This window comes from Gadus morhua, chromosome 11, assembly GCF_902167405.1.
Source record: "Gadus morhua chromosome 11, gadMor3.0, whole genome shotgun sequence".
Lineage (NCBI taxonomy): Eukaryota > Metazoa > Chordata > Actinopteri > Gadiformes > Gadidae > Gadus > Gadus morhua.
Window position 1 is genome coordinate 2,494,577 of NC_044058.1, and position 23,982 is coordinate 2,518,558.

At 41.8% G+C, this 23,982-nt stretch overlaps 1 protein-coding gene and 1 long non-coding RNA gene across 2 annotated transcripts in view; one reads left to right on the plus strand and one right to left on the minus strand.

The window, feature by feature from the left end:
* Positions 1 to 23,982, minus strand: part of LOC115553796 (juxtaposed with another zinc finger protein 1) — a gene marked incomplete at its 5' end in the record, with an annotated part of 219,932 nt that overhangs the window by 156,868 nt on the left and 39,082 nt on the right.
* On the plus strand, positions 13 to 15,066 carry LOC115553345 (uncharacterized). Its single transcript, XR_003978441.1, has 4 exons — positions 13 to 63; positions 12,715 to 12,828; positions 14,154 to 14,614; positions 14,738 to 15,066. It is a non-coding gene; the product is annotated as an uncharacterized LOC115553345 (long non-coding RNA).

Below are 23,982 nucleotides of genomic sequence, written 5' to 3' on the forward strand. Positions count from 1 at the left end.
GCAGGGCTGCATGCCAACAAACTGACAGATACTCATGTCAGTTTCAACAACCAAAAAATGAAGGTGTGTTTGTGTTTGTGTGTGTGTTGGGGGGGGGGGGGGGTTCATATACTGAGATTGGTAACACTTTAGTTTGATAGTCCACTGTTGACACTCAACAAGCCATCAGTAGATATGCAGTTGCATGTCAACAGTGAATGAGTTGACATTCAACCGAACTATCTCAACTGATAAGCAACATGTATTCAACTAACTGTAAGTTAACTATAAGTTGCACTATTAGTAGATGGTTAGTTGATATTTGACAGAGCTTGTTCAACAGATAAGAAACATGGATTCAACTAACTGTCTGTTAACTATAAGTTGCGCTATTAGTAGATGTTGTTTTGTACACGTAGCATGCATTCAACTGTCAGTTAACTATTAGTTGCATTATTAGTAGATGGTTAGTTGATAATCAACAAAGCTTTCAACAGATAAGAAACAAGCATTCAACTAATTAAGTTAACTACACGTTGCATTATTAGCTGGCGTTTAGTTGATATTCAACAGTGAGTTAGTTGATACTCTACAGAGCTTGTCAACAAATATGTAACATGCATTCAACTAAGTGTTAGTTGACTATAGTATATTTTTATTTCGTTCATTTATTTTTAAAAAAACAGTCTGCAACAGACATTGTGCTTTTTACTACATGTTCTTTACAAATATTCAACTATCAGTTGAGTGTCAACTTCTAGTAAGTTGACTATCAACTGCTGTTATTAACCAATTCTCAACTTACGTTTCATATGGATCAACTTACCCTCCACTCACAAGGAACACATCTAATGAATGAACATTCAACCCTCTGTTGATCAGATATGTTCATTGTAAAATAAAGATGAGAATATTTTATCAATCAATAGGCACCCTGTGTAGGTGACAACCTGTTGATTGTCATATGACTGTCGACAAACTATCAGTCAATATTCAACTAAGCATTAGTAGAGAGGTCTTAGGACTGTCAAATTAAAGTGAAAACAGTTTAGTGTCTACACACTATTAACAGAGCAAAACAGAGAAAATAGTTGATTCTCAACAAACTATCAGTCGATGTTCAACTAAGCATTAGTAGAGAGGTCTTAGGACTGTCAAATTAAAGTGAAAACAGTTTAGTGTCTACACACTATTAACAGAGCAAAACAGAGAAAATAGTTGATTCTCAACAAACTATCAGTCGATGTTCAACTAAGCATTAGTAGAGGTCTTAGGACTGTCAAATTAAAGTGAAAACAGTTGAGAACAGTAGCGGTCTACAAACTAGTAACAGTACAAAATAGAGACAAGTTTTGCTCAACTGATCAGTAAAACTGGATGACCGCAAAGTGAAATAAACAACACATAAGCAGCATATCAGAGAAGAAAGCAACTTTATTATTTTAAAAAAACTAAGAGTCAAAAGAAACAAGAATACTATATACCGTTTGAACAAATAAAACAAAAACATTTTTTTTTTTTTAAATAAACTAAGAGTCAAAAGAAACAAGAATACTATAAACCGTTTGAACAAATAAAACAAAAACATTTTTTTTTTTTTTAAATATATGAAAACACTCTCCCCTTTCTCCTCTGTCCATTTCCGCCTCAGCCTCTTTTGGTGAATGGTATCAGTTTCTTTTTCTTTTTAAGTTCTTCAATCTTCAAAGAAAGCTCTCCAATTATTTTTGAGTCGCAGACCTTTGATAAATGGAGGAGCGTCTTTTTGCCCTTTATCTCCTCCAGGACACTTCTGTCAGCTATGTAGAGTTCCGCGATTGCGGCGGTGTCCTTCACAGCATTTCTTGAGACGCCTGCCTTTGCGAATGCCCTTGACATTGTGTGTCCCCTTTCCATTATTCGAAGGACCTGGCGGTACCGCTTCACCACATCCGATATGGTTGTCACTGAAAATGGAAAAAAAATCCATTTCATCACTCAATTTGGCCCACCTGATTGTGTTTACCTGCTCGATACTGCTCAACAGTTGGCAAATCATTTGTTTGATCTGTTTTAACAATTGATTTCCGGAAAAGAAAAATGTTGAATTGATAAACAATTCAGTTATTTCAAAAAAAAGTACTGGTATTGATAAAAAATGAGTTAATAATGGTTAAACACAATACAATTCCAAAATGGTCAAGGGGTTCACAAACTTTCAAGCAGCACTGTATATGTAATTTCTGAACCTAAAGAAATACAGGACAATTATATAATTTACTTTACCACGATATCCTTTGGCCTTTGACTTCTTCGACTTCTTCGACTTTTTGCTCCTTTTTTTTGCTTTTTTCTTGTGCTTCCTCTTTTTTTTTCGGCCATCAGAGGAGGAAGAGCTGCTGCTGCTGGAATCTGAGTCTGTGCTGGAGCTGCTACTTGCGTCAGTGTTTGACTCTGGTTCGGGGTCAGTGTTGTCCACTGTGTCACCTAGGAAATGACGAAAAGCAGAAAAAAGCACTTAAAACAACTTTTAAGGGTAACTTTACCCCCAGTCTCAGCATAACTTGTCACACTGCACAATTTTGAAAAATGCGTTCTGACCAAGGTTCTGACGGCTCAGTTAGGAAGGAGGTGGCTGTAAAGGACACTGGGTTAATCTAGCTGTCACTCAGGAAGATCTAAATGATATAACTTCCTTGAAAAGCAGAGTGACAGAGAGTCTAAGGGCGCTATCGCTACACGATGTGAGCTCATATGTCACACAGATGTGTTGTTTGAGGTGGAGGATTTTTCTGATTTTAAATTGTTGGAGGGCAATTCGGAAGTAGATGATGTATCTTGATAGTAGTGTTATGAGACAGAGTAGCCTGAGTGAGTGAGCGAGAATGGCAGTGTGTTGTTGTTTGAGGGATTTCAGTGAGTGAATGGACGAGCGAGGAGAGCGAGCGGTAGCATGTGTCTGGGTGTGTGAATGCAAGCGAGAGAAAGCAGCATAAGCTAATGCAACCAACTGTAAAGTGAGTGCAACGGGAATAAAGTAAGCCTGTCAAGAATCGGTGTCCTCCTCATTCCGAACCACTGCCGGTAGAGTTAAGGGTGTTACCGTAACAGTTGTGTAATTTTTAAAAGAGCGCAGCTGGCTGGCTTTGCAGCGTTCACCTGTAAGGCGCAGGTGTGAATAGTGCCCACCTGATATGCTGATGTCTATCAGATGTTGTGACGTAGAGTGACCCTCATACAATGGGTGAACTCCAATATTGTGGTTGTTGTAGTGAAGCCACATACATTAGTTTTTTTTCGATCGCTAACCTGAAAAAAACCCACATTGAGCTCCAGTTGTGGGCACAACTGGAGCTCAATGTGCAAAAATCTAACTACAGTCTGCACTACCAACAGTCACTGGAGCTGAACAGTTCACATCACCTGCAAAATAGGCTCAGAGCAGTAAACACTATGAACCAGCCTCATCGCGATGACACATGTCACTCAGAACACATCCACACTCTCACTGCCACTCTTCTCCCTCCACCAACCTTTCTTCCTTGGTCCATTTCCAAAAGAAAGTATTTTTGCACTTTCAAGTCTCACAAGTCACTCACAAGTCTAAAACAAGACACCTTGTGTTTCAGTTGAAATAGCAATCCACAGTAGGGCTTTGACTTTTGCCCAAAAGTCATATTCGAAGTTCGTTTGTTTATTAATATTAATATTTGAATATATTCGAATATTTATTAATAGTATTTTAACCATTTAATGCCTTCAGTAAGACCTGGGCTGAATCCAAATACTTAGTACATACTATTTCTGTTCAGTGTCTACTGAACAGAAGCGTTCTACGCATAGCTGAAGACCATACTACACTGTCAAGTGTAGTACGGTCTACAGCTATGTGTAGAACGCTTCTGAAAGCTTCCGAACACCGCCGAAACTCCACCGGATGTTTGGAGATGACGTATCTCCCCTCAGATGCCGGCAAAACTACCTTGATAAGTTACCTGTTTTCCATCTTGTCATCGTTGCTATAAAATTAAAAATGTCTCTTTTTACTTGATGACTTACTTTACTTTTTTACTCTTTTTAATGACTCTTTTTTCGCCGCTTTCTACGACGTCTTTCTAAGCCGCTGTTGGTAGTGTCGGGTCAGCCATCACTTCTTCGTTCCTTACCAGACTCCGGTTGCATTGTGGGATAGCGTAGTGACCTACCGTTGTATACTGTGGCGGTAGTACCAATGGGTAGTACGCATTCTTTAACGTTTTCTGTACTACACAATGCGTACTGAGCATTCGGACGCGCTATATTTGTGGCGTACTACAAAATGCATACTATAAGTATGAGTATTCGGATTCAGCCCTGGATTGGGTTTTGCAAGGTTTGTTTACTGGCGTTGCTATGGTTACCGGTCTTGTGTGTTCCAACGGTTTATTGGGTTTCTGATAAATCGCTGTCTAATCAATACTTCATTCACTACCTCTTCCGTGGTCATTACAATATTATGAATAGACTGCGTCGGGTTCTCCGACGTCTCTCCTCTTGGCCTGCCGATAACAGGTTTGAATATTAAGGGCTGCCTAATATTCGTTGATTTATTTTTTGATATTCGAATTACCGGTATATTCCAATTACGAAGTTCGAAATCAAAGCCCTAATCCACAGTGTTTAAAATGCACCAGGATGAAGTCCATTCTGTTTTGAATGTGTGGTTTACAGTTGTGACAGCAGTGTGTTAGCATTTGATCAAAGTGCTGAAAATCCACAGTGTTGTGCAGGTTGTGATATAAGCCATGAGATAAGTGTGTAGAGTTCTGAAAATTGTGTTTAAGCAATGAAAAATTAGCTAGTGGTTGGTCCACAGGAACTGTGGTTAAGCGATCATAAAAAACTGTATTTAAGTCCTCAGGTAATACTATACTCTAGCTTTACAAACCTTGCTCTGCTGAAGGCCTTTGCTCAAGCTGCTGCTTCAGTAAAGCATTCTCCTCCTCCAGCAACTCGATCCGGGTCTGCAGCTCTTCTGACCGCTTCTTCCATTGGACTTTGCCTAGTTGAAAAATAATATTTTCCATATTAACAACTGCAACATATGACATGATAGATAACAAATTCATGTTAGTAGAGTATATGAGGCAAACTTGTAGGAAAAGTAAAATGTTGATCTATAAAACATACTACTGAAGTCTCGACTGGACACACTGACAAGCATAGAAGAAATTCAAATCTCCGCATGAAGCACATGACTCTGCACCGGCCACTGTCAGGCAACTCGGAGTCCAACAAAAATAATCCCACACAAGGATCAATTCTTCCCCACCATAATATGTGTTAAGGTGTGTTTTTCTGCACAATCCTCCTCTCTCTGGATGTGTTTTACATAGCGTGGTTCCAGAGTACGCCTGTTTTAGGCACCTGAATACTGTGGATATTGTCTTTAATAATCGTGATTACACTGTCAATCAAAATAATCGTGATTATGATTATGATTTTTGCCATAATACACATGCTGATATGTTCAGCGATCAGATGGAGAGGAGCGTCTCCCGTAGCCTACAGTGCCAACAGGTTCACGCTGCGCTTTGCATGAAGTGTGTGTGTTTTTATTTTTCTTCCCAACGGGACCGTCAATACTGTCCCAGTGTCAGTTTGGAGCTGAACTGCGCCGAACTGACACCCAGCTGATACACAGCTAAATCAGCTGTGTTTCAGCTTGAGCCTATTCTTCTCGCGAGCCGCGCGTCCAGCAGCAAAAATACAGTAGGCTATACATTATGTTTCACATCGTAGGCTACAAACCACATAACGTGGCATTGACATAGGGCTACATATTATAAACATATGAAACAACAATAATTAGATGTTTTTCTTCTTTATTTATAGGCTAGATGTAGGCATTTTTATTATTTTTAACCCCATATTATATCAATGATATATTTCGCAGTTTTTATTTCGATCTTCCTGCTTCTCTCCACCCCAGAATGTCTGTCCAATGAATGAATGACCTCAGATCACGTGTGGTTTTGCTTCGTAATGCTGGTTCACTTGCAAAAGGGGCAGTATGAAAGTGGACCACACCAAACAAAAAAAATCTAAATTCTATTTGGTCTGGACCAAAGCAAGTGAACCAACGGACTTTCCATGTGTGAATACACCTTAAGTCACACCACTAAATGCATGAGTAATACCATCTGATGACACTAAAATGCGCCTTGATAGGCGCTCATAGGCGCACAGGTCACACGAGACAAAAACCTGCAAAAATTATGTAGATAAATATCACTGGTAAGGGCTTCTGTTTTTGGTGAAATACAGTTGCTTATTTGCAGCTGAATTATTACTTTGAAAAGTAGTCTAGCCACCGTCTCGCAATTAAACGCTTGTGGTGGCGTTAATAAAAAGTCCCACAATTTTATGGTTCATGGTCTAAAGCTAATTATGAGCCTTTGGTTGATATCCAGACAATCCTCTAGTATTCAGTTGGCAATGACCACCCGCAACACTGCTACATGCGCCAAAGTATGTGAATATCGAGACGGGAAGAAAAGTCTACGATGTCGCCAAGCAGCTATTAACGTCGTCACCCCCCAGCTAAGCAAAGCTAACGTTACTAGCTCTTGCCGAGCCCGGCCAGAAACGGTTTGAGTATTACAATAACTTTACAAATGTGTCAACCCAACTTACCAGCAGTAGGCATATCGGAGCTTTCTCCTTCATTCCCCCGCTGTCCTTTTGCCCGGGCAGAGCGCTCAGCAGGCCTTTCCACCATAGGCAGATTCATATTTCCAGGCGTGGCAGATCTTAACTGGTGAAAAATCATATGCTGGTACTGAAACAAGAGATAGGCCAAACATAAGTGGTTCACACATACAAGTAATGGCGCCTGCTTTCGAAATAAAACAATAACTGTTGAGAGAGGGTTGATACTTACCATAGCGACAAGATCCAATTTATTTTGCGCGGACTAATAGCTTCTTTCAACGGCACCGAGTTGGCGGTGCGGCTTAGCCAATCGGACGGTAGAAGCGCTTGATTATTATTATTGAGTCAGGCATCAACCAGGGAATCAGCCCAACCTTTGCGGTGGGAGGTGTTTCGATGTAAAAATCAAGCGTACCTCCACATATTGAACTAATAACAGAAAAGTGTGCCAGATTTTCAAATCAGGGCCAGTAACATCAGTTATTTCCTCTGACCACCGGTGCTATGGCTTCGCTTGTGGGAACACTTTTGAGAAAAGTGAATGTCAAGGAGTCAAAAAAAACATCATTCAAGTTGATAACATGGTTGCAAAAGAAAAGGTTGCTGCAAAGAAAAGTGAAATGCAAAAACTGCAGACACAAAATGAAGATGGTCTACTACACACAGTCCACAGATCTCCACATCTGGTAAGTGTGCTAATGTTATTAATTATTGTTAACTCATGGGCCCATCAGTTGTTTGGCAATCGGCACAACCATTTAGGTTGGAATATGATATTATTGCGAGTTTCCGCGCCTCCACCGCGCAGCAGCTGGTCGCCTCCCTTCATTTCAAAGAGGGAACGCGGCAGAGGGGAGGCGGTTGCCCTACCGCTCAGCTTTCCCAAACTGTTCTCTCGACTTTATTATTGGTAAAAGCTCATACAGAGACTATTACACCGGTATACATGTTTTAAAAGAGCAATACATGTGATGAATTTCTGGTCAAGCTATCCCAACGAGGATGATTTTTTAAAAAGTCACTTTTCGCTTTTCGTGTTTTGATTTCCAAACGGATATGGATTGAACGGAAGATACACTGATTTTGGGGCCATAGGATTTGGGGCTGTCACGTTAAAAATTGTACCGGGGGCGAAAATTGTACCGGCCTACGTCATCCATAGTAATCCATTCCAAACCTGCCTGGCAACAGACGATCGCAATGGGGGATCGCGTCGAATGACGTGGAAGGTTCTTGAACATTCGCGAACTCGTTCATTGAGAGCGACAAGACAGATAACACTTATTTTACAAATAACATTTATTAGCGTTCCTAACTTTATATTTGTATTGTATTGCATTGTATTTATCTATTTCCCTACACAGTAATAGCTAAATGTTATGGGGATAACGTGAATAATAATAATAAAAAACAGTTAGTAAATGCCTGCTCACCTATCTACCTATCTATCTATCTATTAGCTATCTATTACCTATAATCTATTCTCTAAATTTAATTAAGGAAATTAAATTAACACAAGCTAGCTAGACTATGAACACATTAAACACTTAGTTTACTAGCTAAATTCGATTAAACAATTAAATGCAATACAAATATAAAGTAAAAACAAGTATTATCTAGCGCGATCCGTTATCTGTATTATATTATTTCGTCTTCGGCAACATGAGCGCAATTGAAACCTGCCTGGCAACGAACAACCCCTTACGTAATCTGTTGTGAAGACGTAGGCCGGTACAATTTTCGCCCCCGGTACAATTTTAACGTGACACCGCCCCAAAAAAACAAATGCTGATATTGAAATATTTGTATGGTAGCCCTTATTAACAATTCCCATTTGAATCTAATATATGTAAGTAATGAATCAAATGCTAATGAATGGTTTGATTGATTCAATGTTATTATTTCAGACATATCAAAAAAACAAAATGAAATGAAAAGCATGAAAATACAATAGACAAAAATGATGTTCAAATCAATTCACAAAAATAAAAGAAATTAGATATATTTAATTGATATGCCTGATACAAGTAGGAAGAACTATACACTTAATCCTACCCCTTTGTAATGCATGATTGAAATGATGAATAAGCTTGTACACAGCGAATAGCCGGAAGCATGTAGCTTGATATGTAGTATCAAGCTAGTTTAAGTTTTAAGATATCTATTTGATCAAGTTATAATTTATGACATGATCGTCAATAAGGGTTATTTACATCGCCACAATGTTTTAGGCTGAGCAGTTTGTAGACAATGTATGTATGTATATGTCAAACTTATAGCCATCATTTAAATTTCCAATTTGTTTGCAATTTTCAGGGAGTGCCGTCGTAAAAGATGTGGACGTTTGAGGAGAAGTGTAAGGACCAAGTCTCTTTTCTCAAACTCACACTGTAGTCTCTTCACATGGATGAAGTACATTCACAGGTAATCATTTTAGGTTTTCTCCAACTCCAGTATTTCACAGATTACAGCTCTAGGTTCAGAGTGTGAAATGTTTGTACAATTTAAGCTGAAACTATAGTTGCAAGTTGCAACAGTAGTTTTTCAGTAGAAAAAGCTTTGTGACAAAAGTAGACTTACGGATTGATCAAACAAGCACATATTTTCTTTGTTTATGTAAACAGTTCTGATTAAATCTTTGTTTTCTTTGTAGATTTGCACAGGGTTTGCAGCTACGGCAGGTAGACATGCTTCAGGATGGCATCACTAAAAGCACTGCTACACTCTCAATGATGTCTAAAAAACTGCGAAGAATTTGCCTAAAAAGCCTTAAAAGGCACAGGAAAGAAAAAGGCCAGAAAATCGGTGGAGTTAACGCTATCGTCCACATTGACGAGAGCAAGTTCTGCCATAAGCGCAAGGTATATTTGTAATATAATTCACTAAATATGGGGTCATTCAATTTCAACTCATCAAAAACCTGATCTTTCCTCAGTTCTTGTTTTGGATTTTATTATAAACTTAATGTTGAAATATCAATTGTCTTCAAGAGAAATCTTTAAGCTTTACTTTTAGATTAATTATTGTGGAAGTTTGGCTCTATGAACATAATTTCTGAATTTTCGGAATTTGTATTTAAAGCCTCACCATTCAAAATATTTTCCCTGGAATGGTTTTAACCACACTTGAAAAAAAATATTAATTTAAGTACTTGATGATGTCAATGCAATCAAATAAATAGCACTATGTACTGTATTCACATGCAAATCGGCATATTGGAGGGGCCGATGAAAAGTTACAAGGTCATGACTTGTGTGCTGTATGCATCTTTCAAGAAGTATGGAAGAAGCCTCGGAGTGTTTTGATACTATTTGCTATAACCAATCTATGCCTTAAGAAAACATGGGCTACATTATAGTTTTTTCAGGTAGAGCAAGTTGAAATAAGAAATAAAATTAGACCGTATGCTATATCATATCAAGGTAATCATGCAACTTCTAGGTAACTGTCAGGTAGTTCAATGCATGAAAGAGTTATCAACTCATTCACTGTTGACATGTAACAACACATACTAATAATAATATGCATTCCAAACTTAAAAAAACAAAAGTTTTTATATTACTCCATTATTTATATCATTTGGAAATTAGCATAATCATCCTACTTCTCACTGGCAGTAATATAACATTGATTATGTATATGTTTGACTGTAGGGTATTATTTATTTTATAACATTAATATTGTGTTTTGGCAGTACGGAAGAGGGCGCTTCGGGAACAGCTGGAGGAGAAAAAGGACATGGGTCTTTGGAATGCTCCAAATCAAACGGTCTGACAGGCGTCCTATTCTTCGCCTTGTGCAGAGACGAAATAAGGAGACCCTTGTTCCTATCATCAAAAAGCATGTGAAGCATCACAGTCTCGTCGTAAGTGATGAGTGGAGAGCGTATGCCGGTCTCGCCACAGAGGGCTACAGGCATGTCAGGGTGAACCACAGCCAACATTATGTTGACCCTCAGACAGGACTCCATACTCAGAACCTCGAGAGAGCGTGGCAGACCTATAAAAAGGAAATTTGGAGAATGCGGGGGAATCGGTCGGAGAAGGCCTTGAAAGAGCAGCTCTGCTTTATTGAGTGGACCTACTGGTTAGCGAGGAAAAATTCAGAAGGTGTCCTTGGCAGGCTTGTCAAGGACATAAGGCGCTCCTATCAGAAATAGGAAGCAGAGCTTGGCATTGATCAAAACAAGCTGAAATGGACAGAGGAGAAAGGGGAGTGTTTTAATTTATTTTTAAAAGAAAAGTTTTTGTTGTATATGTTCAAACGGTTTATAGTATTCTTGGTTCTTTTGACTCTTCAAACTCTTCCTTTGTAAAAAGAGTTCTGTTAAAGATTCGTTTTTTTTAATAATAAAGTTGTTTATTTCACTTTGCGGTCATCCAGTGTTACTGATCAGTTGAGCAAAACTTGTCTCTATTTTGTACAGTTACTAGTTTGTAGTTTGTCTACTGTTCTCATCTGTTTTCACTTTAATTTGACAGTCCTAAGACCTCTCTACTAATACTTGGTTGAATATCGACTGATAGTTTGTTGAGAATCAACTATTTTCTCTGGTTTGCTCTGTTAATAGTTTGCACACACCAAACTGTTTTCACTTTAATTTGACAGTCCTAAGACCTGTCTACTAATGCTTAATTGAATATCGACTGATAGTTTGTTGAGAATCAACTGATAGTCAACTATTTTCTCTGTTTTGCTCTGTTAATAGTGTGCAGACACTAAACTGTTTTCACTTTAATTTGACAGTCCTAAGACCTGTCTACTAATGCTTAATTGAATATCGACTGATAGTTAGTTGAGAATCAACTATTTTCTCTGTTTTGCTCTGTTAATAGTTTGCACACACTAAACTGTTTTCACTTTAATTTGACAGTCCGAAGACCTGTCTACTTATGCTTAATTGAATATCGACTGATAGTTTGTTGAGAATCAACTGATAGTCAACTATTTTCTCTGTTTTGCTCTGTTAATAGTGTGTAGACACTAAACTGTTTTCACTTTAATTTGACAGTCCTAAGACCTCTCTACTAATGCTTAGTTGAATATTGACTGATAGTTTGTCGACAGTCATATGACAATCAACAGGTTGTCACCTACACAGGGTGCCTATTGATTGATAAAATATTCTCATCTTTATTTTACAATGAACATATATGATCAACAGAGGGTTGAATGTTCATTCATTAGATGTGTTCCTTGTGAGTGGAGGGTAAGTTGATCCATATGAAACGTAAGTTGAGAATTGGTTAATAACAGCAGTTGATAGTCAACTTACTAGAAGTTGACACTCAACTGATAGTTGAATATTTGTAAAGAACATGTAGTAAAAAGCACAATGTCTGTTGCAGACTGTTTTTGTAAAAATAAATGAACGAAATAAAAATACTATAGTTAACTAACACTTAGTTGAATACATGTTACATATTTGTTGACAAGCTCTGTAGAATATCAACTAAACACCAGCTAATAGTGCAACGTGTAGTTAAATTAGTTAGTTGAATGCTTGTTTCTTATCTGTTGAAAGCTTTGTTGATTATCAACTAACCATCTACTAATAATGCATCTAATAGTTAACTGACAGTTAGTTGAATGCATGCTACGTGTACAAAACAACATCTACTAATAGCGCAACTTATAATTAACAGACAGTTGAATCCATGTTTCTTGTTCAACAGATGTTTCTTATCTGTTGAACAAGCTCTGTCAAATATCAACTAACCATCTACTAATAGTGCAAGTTATAGTTAACTTACAGTTAGTTGAATACATGTTGCTTAGTTAGTTGAATCCATGTTTCTTATCTGTTGAACAAGCACTGTCAAATATCAACTAACCATCTACTAATAGTGCAACTTATAGTTAACTTACAGTTAGTTGAATACATGTTGCTTATCAGTTGAGATAGTTCGGTTGAATGTCAACTCATTCATTGTTGACATTCAACTGAATATCTACTGATGGCTTGTTGAGTGTCAACAGTGGACTATCAAACTAAAGTGTTACCCTGAGATTTGTTTTAAATGTAATATGCAATACAATTAAAATACATTTCTTATTATTAAGGTTTCCCTGGCGGCACAGACATTAAGCAACTCGGTTGCAGTGGCCCTCCGGACACTGAAAGATCTTGGCTACGAACAATTTAATGACTGTGAAGCCACAGTGGAATTCCTTCAGGTACTGCAACACTAGGTTATGAATCCCTTGAACCCAATTGTCACTCCGTGCTATACTTGCATGGCAGTATAGCATGTCAATGTTTTTTCAGTATACAAAACGTAATTAGTGTATTGACAAGCAGGCCTCTCCCACTCACTTCCTACTTTCAGCCTCATATGTTCACCACATTTAAGCCAATATGTATTGAATTTTGACTGAAAGGCAATTAAGTTGGATATCTGATACCTATAGATCATCTGATTTTTCCCTCTGGTTGCCAAAGCTCTAGCATCGAATAACTTGTTACAGTGATTAAGATATATGAATAAACCCAAACATTTCTTTAGATGATTGACAGGCTCTTTGACGTATTGAATAGCCGAAACCCTCATGCTAGAGGATACAAAGCACCGATTGGGAACCTCAATTGGTGTTACAAGTTTGAGTTCCTGTCAAAGGCTAGGAAGTACTTGCTAGATTTGGTGATGATGGATGGTAAACCCCTTCACCAGTCAAAGAGGTTAATTTTTAAATACTTATTGCATGTTGTTCTGAATGGAGTTCATGATATGCTATTATGCACAGAGTTCACAATGTGCTGTTTTGCACAGAGTTCATGATAGGCTGTTCTGCATCAGGTTTAAAATAAGTTCTGTATATTTGTAGGTGGAGTTGGTAATATAATGAGCAATGTTGATAATTTAAAGTTAATGTAGTCTCCAGCATGTCTGCCATGATCAGTTCTACAAAACATTTTGGAAATTTAAGGTACCTGTCTGTCATGGGGTTTGTTATAAACATTGACACCCTGATGGGGATGATTCCTCAACTCCTGGAAAAGCAACAATATGTCCTGACCTACCGCTTCAGCCAGGATCATTTGGAGCTTCTCTTCAATTCTATCAGAGCATCAGGTTTGATATATAAGATAAGATAAGATAAGATATTATCTTATTCATCCCAGCAGGGAAATGTAGGTGTTCCAGCAGCTAGCATACATACATACACACAACACATACACTCGTACAGCGGTTCAATTTCTTGTTATCTCTTATTTCACTCACAACCATCTCTAGGGTTTACAGAGAATGGTCAAATCTAAATATTAAAAAAATAAAAGGGAGCAAGACAATAGGTCATATCCCTTTGTGGCGTTTTTGTGTGTGGTCTACTATAACTATGGAATAAGTTAATTGCCTCAATGTTAAGTAGCCCTGTGTTGGGTTTGATATCCTTCCTACTCTACCACTCATTTCTCCTCTATTCATATAAGGAAAACACGATTTACACGACACGATTTAAATATCTTAAAGGGTTGTATGTTGCTGTTTGTTTCTCATTAGGAGGCTGGAATAACAACCCAACTGCTGGACAGTTCCAGGGTATCTTCCGCAAGCTCATGTACAGATGTGGTGTCAAGCCTGTGGATTCTGGCAACGTGAGAGGACAGGATGCCACTGTCACCCGGTCAGCTGAGCACTACACAAGAGTCTCCCTTTCCGCTGCTGAGATGTCCTCTGCAGATGCCGCCACTGCTGAAGAGCTGGTTTCTCCATTTCTGAACATTTCTGCCCTTGTAGGGGACCACAGCTACCTCCCGACTCGCTTTGGTGCTCTAGTAGACAACGCACTGGTCTACATTGCTGGGTTCGTCGTCCGGTGTATTTTTCGCAGCCTGTCCTGTGATGTGTGCCGTGCCAGCCTGGTGACAGATGCTTTAGCTGTCCCATTTGACCAGAGCTACCATCTCCTGGAACTTCGTAATAACGGTGGGCTGATGATTCCTTCAAAAGGAACTGTAAAGGTCAGTAAAAACATCCATCAGCTCCTCTGTACACACAGCTAGCATGCTGCCCAACGATGATCAACAGCCCAACCCATCCTCATACAGTCACAGCTTTAACATTTTCTAATTCTCTTTTTGAAGGTGGTGAGAGCTGCGGAGAGGGCCATTCGTCAACACTCTCCAGGGAAAGCCCCTGATGAGGTTGTTGTAGCCCACTTCGTCAGAGAGGAAATCGGGACGGAGGACGTCTTTGCACTGGGGAGCCATGTCCAAGAAAGCCAGTTTGGCATCGACAATCACCTGTCACTCCTCCTGTCGCTGGTTGTCTCTGTTTTTATGCGAATACGGCTGCATCATATCGCCAAATTAACCTCGCTTACCTGGCAGAGAGGAAATTCCCGAAAGAAACTCGGAAAACCATCCTGTTTCAAGGATTTTGAAAACGACACATATATATATATATATATATATATATATATATATATATATATATATATATATAGTTATATATATAGTTCTGTATATGTGTATAGTTATATATGTGTATATATATGTGTTTGTGCATATATTTGTGTATATACATAGTATTCAATGTATAATTGTAAACATACTGTACCAAACTACATTAGGATTATAAATCAATACAAATTATATATAAAGTGTAAATATAGTATATCAAATTATAAAAATATATAGATGTAGATATATGGATTGTATATTGTAAATTATAAAATATATAGTATTTATTTTATTTAAGTTGTATATGTATGGATTGTAAATATCAAATATAGTGTCATAAAGAAAATTGTATATAGATATATATATAAAAAGATGAGGAACACAGGAAGTTAATTGATTAAATATTTGTCCTTTTTCTTTTTGTTTTGTATTTTTCACATGTTTAATTTGTATTTGAATGTCTGAAATAAATTCAATCAATAGTTCCAGTTGTATCTCAGTCTGGAGGGTTGCTGGTTCTAGTCCACAGTGATGCAGTGTTAGAGTGGTTTGAGATTTATAAGCTAAATGGATAAGATATTTACTTTTGGAGAAATAAAATGTTAATCTGAGGCCAGCAGAAACATTTCTGATAGTAGATATAGATCAGTGGCAAGTTAAATGTCCTGTGTTAAAAAGTGTGTTTCTTGTATAACATGGAGGAAAAAAATCTGACTACCACTTAAAATCAAACATGGAATATCAACTATGATGTTTTTAGTGTCATCCACTGAGCCATCGCCGCTCAAATTTGCTACATGTTTGCATGAATTTTCCATAAGGTGTAATGCACTAGGCAGCGGGTTGACCCATTCAAGATGGCCGCCGCGGTGGCCGTCAGCCGACCGGAGCTCAACATTGCCGTGACGTATCTAGTGTTCTATATATATCTATGCTAGCAACCACACAAATCTGCTGCCATTGGTCGGTACTCATGACAGCTGATTCCGTATTTTACGGGACGGTTGACAAGTCTAGCCACAGCACAGTGAATGACGGAAGCGAAGAATCGCTCTCATTCTTCCACGACCCGAAATACGGGACAAGGTGCGTCCCGTATCAGTTCATTACGGAACACGTCTTTTAGTTTCCAAATAAGGGACGATTCCGTTTTTTACGGGACGGTTGGCAAGTCTACACGCTTCCCCTCCTTTTGCTCCATAGTTACCATACCGAAATACTTTAACAAATAAAGTAAGTTAAAAGCGATCCGGATTGGACTACTTTCTTTGAAGAATGCTGCAATTGCTTTCGATAAATCCAGAAATATCCCAATAGCCTGTTCGTTGTTGTCTATGGCATGACTGATGTTTTCTAGGAGATCAAGGATAGCCATGCAGGTAGTGCTTTGTTTCTTGAAGCCATACTGAGAGGGGACAAGTATGTTATGTTTATCAAGGTAGCAACTCAGCCTCTTGTGCACTACCTTCTCAAATACCTTAGAGAGTGTAGGCAGGATTGATATGGGTCTATAGTTGTTTATGTCATTTTTATCTCCTGATTTATAGATGGGAATGATTCTTGCTGTTTTTGCACGTTTTGGTACGATCCCATAGAACAGGGAGAGGTTTACTCAGTAAGCAAGTGGCTCTAGGATGACATTTATAATGGCCTTAAGGATAACACTACTAATTTCATCCTCTCCTGATTTCCTTGAGTTTTTCATGTTCCCAATGATCGTACGGATTTCATTTTGATCTGTTGGGCGCATGAAGAATTAGTTTGGGTACTTATTGGGTGAAGGACGCTCCCAGGGGTGGGCTAATTTTGCTAGCTAGATTCTCTCCAATGGAGACAAAATTGTTATTGAAAAGGTTTGCAAAGTCATCTTGACCAGAAGAGCTACCAGTGTCAGGGAGAACTGAGTCTTTCCTGTCCCTACCAAGGGCTCTATTGAGAACCTGCCACGTTTTCTTGGAATCCCCCAGAGATCGTTTGAGGCAGTCGGTGTAATGCTCTCTTTTACTTTTCCGGATGATATGTGTGAGTTTGTTCCTAAATTTGGTGTAATTTTCCTTGTTAGTATCATTAGTATCCTTTATGTAGCATTTATAGAGTTTATTTTTGTGGTTGATAGATTTTAAGATACCCTGTGTCAGCCATGGCTTATGGACTTTAGTACTGCTTACAACCCTCTTTTCAGGGATAATAATATAATAATAATAATACATTTAATTTAGAGGCGCCTTTCAAGACACCCAAGGTCACCTTACAGAGCATATAGTCATCATACATTTTTTAAAAAGCAAGACATTGTGGAAAAAATAAATAAATAAATAAACATAAGCAATAAGAAATAAATAAAAAACAACAACAATCAAAACAGTGATCAGTTAGACGTTGTGTGCGAGTTTGAACAAGTGAGTTTTGAGTTGTGACTTGAAGGTTGAAATGGTGTCTGACTGTTTTATGTGTGGGGGGAGGGAGTTCCAGAGCCTGGGTGCTGAACAGCTGAATGACCGGGCACCCATTGAAGTGAGTCGTGATGTGGGGATACATAGTAGTCCAGCAGAGGTTGAGCGGAGGGAGCGGGAGGGAGTGTATTCTTGGAGGAGGTCGCAGAGATAACTGGGGGCTAGGTTGTGGAGAGCTTTGTAGGTGAGGAGTAGGGTTCTGTATTGGATGCGGTAGTGTACTGGGAGCCAGTGAAGTTGAATGAGGACAGGGGTGATGTGGTCAGATGATTTGGTGCGGGTGATGATCCGGGCGGCTGAGTTCTGAATGATCTGCAGTCTGTTGATAAGTTTGGTGGGGAGTCCGGTGAGGAGGGCGTTGCAGTAGTCTATGCGTGATGTGACAAATGAGTGAACTAGGGTTTCAGCGCTGGATTGGGTCAGTGATGGGCGGAGTCTGGCGATGTTGCGGAGGTGGAAGAATGCAGTCCGGGTGATGTTGTGAATATGGGGTGCGAATGAGAGGGTGTTGTCCAGGATGACGCCGAGGCTCTTAACTTTGGAGGAGAAGGGTACTGGGAATCCATCGATAATTATGAGTGGAGCTGGGGTGTGTTGTGATTTAGTGAGGGTGGATTTGGATCCGATGAGCAGGGCCTCGGTCTTGTTTCCATTGAGTTTCAGGAAGTTCCTGCTCAACCAGCTCCGGATCTCTTCCAGGCACGTGATGAGGGAGGTGGGGGGGATGGCAGCGGTGGGTTTGGTGGAGATGTAGACCTGTGTGTCGTCAGCATAGCAATGAAAATGGACCCCATGGTGACGGAGGAGTGTGCCCAGCGGGAGGAGGTAAGTGGTGAAGAGGAGTGGACCCAAGACTGACCCCTGGGGGACGCCCAGTGAGACACCTGAACACCCAGACTTGTGGTTGCTTAGTTGAACAAATTGTTGACGGCCGGTGAGGTAGGATGTAAACCAGGAGAGTGCAGCACCAGTGATCCCAATACCAGCTAGGCGGTCCAGGAGCAGAGGGTGGGAGATGGTGTCGAATGCTGCGCTGAGATCGAGGAGGATGAGAATGGTGAGTAATCCAGAGTCGGCTGCAAGGAGGAGGTCGTTGGTGATTTTGACTAGGGCTGTTTCAGTGCTGTGTTTTGGACGGAAGCCAGATTGGAACGGTTCGTGGAGATTGTTAGTGTCGAGGTGGGACTGTAGTTGTGCGGCAACCACCCTTTCAAGTGTTTTGGAGATGAAAGGGAGATTGGAGATGGGCCGGTAATGGTTAAGGTCAGTTGGGTCAGCACCAGGTTTTTTTAGGATGGGAGTGATGGCAGCCAGCTTGAGAGTGGGGGGTACAGTACCAGTAGTGCGGGAGGAGTTAATTATGTTGGTGATCATGGGGGAGATGGACGGAAGACATGCTTTGACAAGGGAGGTGGGAAGAGGATCGAGCTGACAGGTGGTGGTTTTGGCTTTGCGGATGAGTTCTGAAACGGTCTGTTCTGTTACTAGGGTGAAGTCAGAGAGGGAGCTGATGAGAGGTTGGCCAGAGGTGATCATCCAGGGTGGGTCATCAGAGGGGGTGCGAGATGAGGCCGGTTGTTGGTGAATGGTGTTGATTTTAGAGCTGAAGAAGTCAAGGAACGCAGTGCATTGGGTGGTGGAAATGTCTGGAGGGAGAGATTTAGGAGGCTGAAGTAAGTGGCTGACTGTTGAGAAGAGGACTCTGCTGTTGCCTGTACCAGTGTTGATGAGGTTGGAGTAGTATGAGGTTTTGGTAGTGGTGAGGGCATTCTTGTAGTGATGGAGGTGGTCCGAATACATTTGGCGGTGTACAGTGAGTTGAGTCTTACTGTAGAGTCGCTCCAGTCGACGACCAGTGGCTTTGAGCTGGCGCAGATGAGGAGTGAACCAGGGAGCAGTGTGGGTGAATGAGACTGAGCGGGTTTTCAGGGGGGCCAGGGTGGTGAGGGAGGAGGAGAGGCAGTTATTGTAGTGAGTCACCAGGTCAGTCAGGGAGGAAGCTGGGGGAGGGTTGGGGTAGGAGCTGATCAGGGTGGAGAGGTCTGTGGTGTTGATAAGTTTGATGTTTCTGAAGGAGATGGTCCGTTGTTCCTTGGTTTTGTGTAGTTGGGTATGAATGTCAAAAAGTACAGCTTTGTGGTCGGAGATGGGGAAATCAATGACATCAAGGTTAGTGGGAGTGATGTCAGTGCAGCAGATTAAATCCAGAATGTGACCTTTGTTATGGGTTGGGAGGTTGACATGTTGTGTGATGCCAAGACAGTCCAGAAGTGATGTGAAGTCATTAGCAAAAGTACAGGATGGGTTGTCAATGTGGATGTTGAAATCACCAAGGAGGATAACAGTGGGGGACATTGCACATACAGATGTAAGTAGTGATGAGAATTCATTGAGGAAAACGGCGGAGGGTTTTGGTGGTCTGTAAATGGTGACAATGATAGTGGGTTTGGGGCCTGAGAGTTTTACAGCTAGACATTCAAAGGAGGAATGAAGGGGGACTGTGACAGTGGTGACTTTGATGTTATCACGATGGAGGAGAGCAAGGCCACCCCCCCTCCCATTAACCCGGGGTTTACTAATAAACGAAAAACCTGGTGGGACAGCTTCATTTAGATGGGAGAAGTCATTTGGTTGTTGCCAGGTCTCAGTGAGGCAGAGAATATCTAGGCTCTGGTCAACAATAAAGTCATTTATCAAAAGGGCCTTATTACTGAGGGATCTGGTGTTCAGCAGACAGAGTTTCAGACAGGTGAGTGGAGTGTAGCAGGTTGCTTTGAGCAGAGGGGACAGTACACTGTGATTGACGGGGCTGACCGTACGGGCTGTGCGAGGAGGGGGGCGGGGCCCAGTGGACCAGAAGGAGCGGATGTTTTTGTTGCTGGTGTGAGTGTACTGAAAATTCCGTCCAGAGCCTCGGTGGATGTATTTTGGTCGTTTGAGAATGTCCTGGTGGGATGCAAGCTGAGGTGGTTGGGTCCTTGAGAAGATCCGTAGACGTAACATCTCCGTTACCGAGTAACGGAGCGGCAGAGATGCACTCGTTACGTGAGAGTCAAACATAGCGCAATCCAGAGGAACAGGTTAAAATCCACAGGTTGTGAAGTCGGAAGAAGCCAGCGGTAGATCCAGGCGATTATGGTGAAGCCACAGAGCCAGCACAGCGGAGGCAGAGGAGTGGAGCAAGCCGGTTATAGCTACGCTGGAGACGGGGAAGCCAGTTGGATGGCGCCGGGGGTTAACAGCAGTCTAGCCGGCCAGCAGGTGTCATCCACCAACAGCTGCACGACTCCACGCACAAAACACAAAACAAAACACGCAGACGTTTAACGTTCAGAAATAAATAAATAAATCAAGAAAACTGACGCAGTTACTTAACTTAACTTTGTAGTCCGACCCGAGGTCCAGAAGGGTTTCAGACAGAAGGTGTTGAAAGTAAGCAAAAGAAAACTGATAAAAAGTTAAAAGACTAGAAAGAAAAAGAAAATCGCGAAAAAATAATGTTCAGAATGACGTTCCGGTGAGCAGCAGCAGCAACAGCGTTCAAAAGGCAACAGCGTCCACCAACTGTACGACCTCACGTATAAAACACGTAAAAATAAAGAAAACTGGCGCACTGACAATAGCGAAAAGTGACTATATATAACTAGTAAACTTAGCTAAACTACTGAAGACCAAAAAAAACGACAAAATGTTCAATGCAATCGTGAGAAATATTGGAAATACTGAATAAAAACAAGCCATACAGAGCGGCGTTAGACTCGCCAGCGTCCCCGTTACTAGGCAACTGAAGGGATGGTACAATGGATAGAATCAGTTATGATATCAGTAAGGGAATTGTATGCAGAATCGGGATCACTGGAGTGATAAATAGCGTCCCAATTTTTGTTTTCTAGGTTTTGTCACAGTTGGTTTATTTATGGTTTTAACTTTTGTTTTCGGGGTTGGAATTAAATGTTTGGTCATTAGATCAATGGATACCAGAACAGGAAAGTGGTCAGAAATGTCGGAAATGATTACTCCAGATGTTAAGCTCGTAATTGGTATTTTGGTGATAATGTTATCGATGATGGTCTTAGTATATTGTGTGACTCTGGTAAAAGTGTTAATAGTAGGAAAGAAGGATTCTATTTCATCCTTACTGACCGCTAGAGGCGGTGCTTCAAGCACTGGATTTATCCGTCTCGCGCATGCGCAGTTCGAGTACCTAATATCAACAAAGTCACCTGTGACCCCTGATGAGCTCCGGACAGCCTATATCTTCCGGTGACATCAGAGGATCTGTTCCTTTCATCTTCTCGCTTCGCAGGTATCGTATCACCTTGCTAGCTAAAAGCTAAGTGGCTATTATTATCTTGATCGTTCGTTGCTGGTGGCCGTTGCTGGTGGCCTGGTCACCCTCCAAAGGCCGCAACGGACCCGCCGAGAGGTTTGGATTGCGTGGAACGCATCTCCCTCGGCTGGATAAGTTTACTTTGTGGTTATAATTTCGTGTTTCGGTGAAGGCATTGTACCCGCTCCCTCTCCCGGCGTTTGTACTGCGCTTATCATTTGATTTCTCCCGGCGTTTGTATTGCGCTTACCACTTAATTTCAAGTTGTGTATCGTTGCTAATGGTTTGTGTTAACTGGTGAAGGCAGTGTTTTCGCTTCCGCTCCCAGCATTTATAGTTATAGTTAGCCTTGTAGTTAGTAGCAGTGCTCCCGCTGAGGCTAACTGTCGGGGCTGTTATCCCGGCAACATTTGTCGGCGAAGGCTGTGCTTTCGCTCCCTCTCCCGGCATTTATACTGCACTTATTATTATCTTGTTTCGTTCTGACCGCTACCCTCAACTGGTGAAGGCAGTGCTCTCGCTCCCGCTCCCAGCAGAGGTGTGACTGTAGTTGGTAGCAGCGTTCCCGCTGAGGCTAACTTGTCTGGGTTTTTTTCTGTACATATATCCATTGGTGAAGGTTGTGTTTTCGCCCCCTGTCCCAGTGTCTATTGTTTCTTGCTTTATACAGTGTTATTTTTTCTGGTTGTCAACATGGTTGGCGACCACTCATGCTCGGCCTGTATGGCTTCTCTGCAGATTGAGGATGGCCATGATTTGTGTCCCTCATGCCTTGGCCTCGGGCATCTGAAGGAGGGGTTTTCAGAGAATCCCTGCATGAACTGCAGTTTTATGCCTCGGGCAGTGAGAGTTGCTAGACTAGCTGAAGTGGAACAACGGTTGGGTACGCATGGGACGCATAGGCAATTCTATGTCCCACCTGATGCTTGCTCTGTCAGCATCCCTGCAGGAGGTTGCAGTGGATGCTCCGGCCCACGATTTCAGTGACGCTTCTCTGCAGGCGTTCGCACTGATGTCGAGAGTTGGGGCGGGTGATGTCCACTCTCGTCCAGGCTTGCCGCCAGGTTTGGTTGGCACAGTCTCCTCTCACTGAGGCGTGCAGGAGAACCCTCCGCAGTGTTCCAGTGGAACCTGGGGAGCTGTTTGGCTCTCCAGCTCTAGAGGTGCTTGAGCGAACAGTCCAGGCCAGGAAGACTCGCGAGCATCTATCTGTGCTTCAAAGGAGTGTGCCTCCTCCTAGCAGGCCTAGAGGTTCTTCAGCTGCCCCACAGCGCAGCTATCACCCACATGCTCACCCCAGTGGCTACCTCAGGTCTCAGCGCCCACGTCCACAGCCTGCTCAGCAGCAGGCACAGGCCTTTTGGGCCCCTGAGCGGCTGCCCTCAGGGCAGCCTCAGGTCCCATATGCTGCCCGTCGTACCCCCAGGACCTTTAGAGGCCGGGGGACCCGGCGCTGAGGGTCAGGGGCCGGTCGTCTGATGTTTTTCCCAGCAGCAACTCAGCTATTTGGCTGCTTCCACCAGGGACCCGTGGGTGCTTTCCACCTTGACCCATGGGTACAAACTTCAGTTCCGACACCGGCCCCCAGCCTGTGGCCGGGTCAAGATGACCATCAAACACGACCCGGCCAAAGCCCAAGCCCTCACCCAGGAGCTTTCCGCCCTCCTGGACAAGGGTGCCATCGAGCCAGTAGATCCCCTGTTGCAACCCGGGGGGGTTCTACTCGACTTACTTTCTGGTAGCAAAGAAAGACGGCGGACTCCGTCCTATCCTCGACTTGAGGGGTCTAAACAGTTTCCTGAAGATCCTGAGGTTCCACATGCTAAGCACCGCAGAGGTTCTGCGTACTGTTGCCAGGGGGGAGTGGTTTACATTAGTAGACCTGAAGGATGCCTACTTTCACGTTCCCATAGCACCACACCACAGACAGTTTCTGCGGTTCGCTTTCCAGGGGCGTCGTTTTCAGTTCAGGGTGCTCCCGTTTGGCCTCTCCCTTTCCCCACGGGTGTTCACCAGGTGTGTGGCGGCAGCCCTCTCACCCCTACAGTCGCGGGGCATGAAGATCCTGCCATATCTGGACGACTGGCTCATCTGTGCACCATCCCAGTCTCAGGTGGCCCTGGACACGACACTTCTTCTCTCCC